Source organism: Fragaria vesca, linkage group LG2 (genome assembly GCF_000184155.1).
Source record: "Fragaria vesca subsp. vesca linkage group LG2, FraVesHawaii_1.0, whole genome shotgun sequence".
Lineage (NCBI taxonomy): Eukaryota > Viridiplantae > Streptophyta > Magnoliopsida > Rosales > Rosaceae > Fragaria > Fragaria vesca.
In genome coordinates this window covers 30,320,084-30,324,033 of record NC_020492.1, presented here as the reverse complement: position 1 = coordinate 30,324,033, position 3,950 = coordinate 30,320,084, and the positions used below count along the sequence as shown (strand labels likewise).

Sequence of the window (3,950 nt, the reverse complement as noted above, 5' to 3'; positions counted from 1 at the left end):
ATTTACATATGTGTCCGTGTATTCCTTTGTTCTAGGGACAAAATTGGATCAACATATGTGAAGTTGGGTAACACTAGCAAATTTTTTTTGAATTGGTACATTTCAAAATTTGTTTATGACTTAAAGTACATGTGTTAGTTGAAAAAAAAAAATATCAACTTCAAAATAAAGCTGCAGATTTGGTGGATGTTTGTAATCTTACTCAATTTGATTGATATTTTCATTTTTTTGTTGTAGTTTTTTGAATTGGAAGGGCAACTTTATCCGCTTTTAGTATGCTGCCAACATTAGCCCAGTTTCAGCAAGTCTCTTTCAGTTTTCTCAGCTCCACAGGTATGAACCTTCTCTTATGTTATATAATGAAAATTGAGTTTGTTATTATTATTTTTTTAATTTATTTTTATAACTTGGTATGATATGGGTTTCTTTTAGTTGTGTAAAATTTTGCTCTTAATTGCATTTTTTGCATCTGATTTTACGTATTTGTATATCAAGATTTGAACAAAATCTCTTTGGAAATAAGTTTGGGCTTCCTTAAACTGTATATCTGATTTTTGCATCTGAGGTTGAAATGGTACAGATCTGTGAAAACCCTCCTTAAACTGTTTCGTGAGCTCAGGTGGAGTGACGTTGTCAAATGAGCTACCCATATAGATATTGGAGTCTTAACCTCTGACATAGATGAACAAAGAAAAATAAAACTCTGGATCAATAACTTAAAATAGACTGTTATTGCACTAGGATTTTTTGTTTGAGATCATATTGCTCCAAAAGACTTTTAGGATTTTTATATTTATGGAAGCAGTTGTTTTTCAATTGCAAATTTTGATTTTCTGGCATCTAATTTTGTTTCTGTTGAGCTGGAGTTTATGTTTTAGCTTTGTTTTGGTTTGTGTATCACTGTATTGTCACTGTTTAATTGATTTGCCCAGATTTCTCTTTTCTTTCTATTTTGTTTATCAAGATGTAATGTGGTTCACATTTGGTCATGCCCTTAGGAGTGTGTTGAAAGAAGAAATAAGTAAGCTGGACCTTACATGGTGTGTTGGATTTTCCTTTTCAATTTCTACTTTTCTTTATTTATTAATTTTTTTAGTTGATGGTTATATGTCAGGTTTGTTCTAAATTTATATATTTTTACACGTTTCACATACTACCATTGGAGGTTATCTTATGTGTTCAAATTCTGTTGTTTTATTTGTTTTTAGGCCTTCTCCTTCTTTTGCTTTTTATTTATGATGCCAATTGGTTCGATGTTATGGATATCTTCCTGTTTTGTAGGTTGTGGGACTTGTGGTTAAGGTTGTTGTGATTTTGTTAATCAGGTTATGTTTTTGGTTTGGTGAAGGATGCTTTTAAATTTCTTTCTTTTTATTGGTATTTTGTGATACATTGTAATCGGTGTATTGATCTCAGTTCATTTATTGATCTCAGTTTGGGATTGGTGTATTGACTTCATGATTTGTTTGAGTTTCATTTGCGAAGATGGAAGCTAATATAACATTTTGGTGATGCAGGCATTCGCGATTTTGGAAACAGAAGAGGAAAGAGAATTGTTCCAAATGGACTTAGATGAGCATTAGGTAAGGTTGATGGATGACAGATTGATTGACAAAATATGAACCTTAGATATCATACAAGAGTTTAACAGAAATCATTTAATTATTTTCCTTCAATATGTAAACTTTGAAGAAGATTTAGCTGGCTTTGGTGAAAATGCTAAAATAGGTACCAGGTATATCATTAAATTATAGCAAAGATAAGATAACATTAATTTTTATCATCCTCATTTTTTCTTGCCGTTGCCAAAGCATCTGAATAAGTGATACATGTGCTAAGTATTCACGAGTCCTGAAACAACTCCATTGAAATTTCATTAGCGCTCTGTTTTCATAAACCCTGAACAAAGAGAAGGATGTATGATGCATTGAATCATTGTAAAAGAAAGTAGAATAAAGTAATTTAGTTGGGATTAATACTCATCAGATTTACTAACTTAGTGTTGTTATTTATCTCAGCTGTTTATCACTTCAATTTCGTAATAATTTTCAATATCAGGGATTTGCTCTAAGTTAAATTGTGTTTTGTTGCTCATTCTGAATCGACTTATTTTCCCATATATGAAATTGGAGACTGAAGAGGTGATAAAAGAGCAGCATCATTAGACTGTTTCTTTTCAACTTCCTCTTTGTTGCACTTTAAATCTCACTTATATTGCAAAAAGAGTTTCCATGTTTAAAGTTGACACTTAAAACGAAGAAGATATATACGTATATTTTAAATTCAAACTGTCATTGGTCTCTTATAGGATTTGCATGACTAAAATACTATTTCAGGTTCCGCTTTTTCTTGGATGTTATTACATGATACATACACTGGTTTATATGACACATTAAGTATTGTGTGTGTGTGTATTCCTCTATTCCAGGAACAAAGCTGTAGCAACATATGTAAAGTCGGCAAACTATCACTTGAATGCTTTGGTTACTCAGCAAGGTATTTGTTGAATTTATGTATATGCAGCATTTGGTATGGAATGATTACTTACGTATTGGATTCAAAACTAAATGTGGGGTTTTTAAGTTTAAAGCTCTTAACACTTTTATCTTTAGGGCTCTCTACTTGAAACCATACATTTTATACCGCAATTGAAGGATAGATCTTTTTTCTTACATCCATGTAATGAAAGTATCGACAGTATCCTATAAAATATCTAATAATAATTGTTTTTACAGTTCAAAGAGCATGAAGGAAGCTTCGTAGTTATTAAGATGACAATTTTGAATCTGTCTCTATACCACAAAGAGCATAGCAGTGCCTATGGAGAAGGAAATTAGAGGAGGTTGACAGGAAAACATGAAATACAGAGCATTGAATATTTTCTTTGTAATCATTAAAAGTTTAAAACTGATGGTCTTTTTGTATTGATCTTTTGATTAATGAGAATAACCTCAGCTTTGGAACCTGGGGTTATTCAATGAGTATATCTATATTCTATTTGGCTATTTTGAATGTAAATGATCTTGCTAATTACCACGATCAGTCTTTTACAGGTGTCTGTGGGGATTCAAGGTCACATGTCGATCATTACCAAACTGAAGCAGGTAGATGGCTTAAACTGAAGATTGTAATATGTAACCCCATCTGACCAAGTCTTTCCATTAGGTTTGGTTGGAAGTAATTTGGGTGAAACAAAAGGTTCATCTTATACAGAGATTAAGTTTATAGCACTCAGCCACAAAAACTTTGTGCAAAGATGAGCAAAAATAATGACTTGATTTCAAATGAACCAGTAGGAAGTTACAAGTTCATTTGGTTGCAAATGCATAAGGTATATATATTCTGTAATAATGTAGGCTTGAGATTATTGTGAATTCTTATTACAGATGTATTAAACTTTGTATGAACTTCTGCAGATTAACAGGTATGGGCATAGAGATCCAAATTCATCAAGTGGTACAGCAAAGATAGAGCAAGTTAAGATCAGCATATGGTTTCTCGGGCTTAAGCAAAAGGTTCTTTCTAGGTCAATATACTACATTGTGCACTCCTAAAGTCCTAATCTGCAGAGGTGGGACAAGATGAATATCAGAATATCTTTATTTACTACATTGTAATTTACTGTATAAAAGTATTTTACTATTTTTGAATCAATTTATTTTTTAACCAAGCTCATTGATATTAATACATTATGTCTATTGCTTCTGTCATAGGTCATATCCAGTCATTCGACAACAATACATTATTAAAAATGCTCAGTATTGTTTAACACTTGATTGTTCCCCGCAGCAATGCGCGGGCACAAAAACTAGTTTACTATATACTATTGTTTGGTTAACTGTTCATAAGCATTGTGAACAGTGCGTATACCTTTTTACTCCGTTGATGGACTGTGTACTTTTGTATTTACCTTTCGTTTCAACTCTAGGTATGAAAATATTATTTTTTTT

At 31.8% G+C, this 3,950-nt stretch overlaps 1 non-coding gene across 1 annotated transcript; it reads left to right on the top strand.

Moving 5' to 3' along the window:
- The first annotated feature begins 2,761 nt into the window (after positions 1–2,761).
- On the top strand, positions 2,762–3,668 carry LOC101299547. The gene is made up of 3 exons (XR_184092.1): positions 2,762–2,842; positions 3,054–3,331; positions 3,417–3,668. It is a non-coding gene; the product is annotated as an uncharacterized LOC101299547 (transcript).
- Positions 3,669–3,950: the final 282 nt, after the last annotated feature.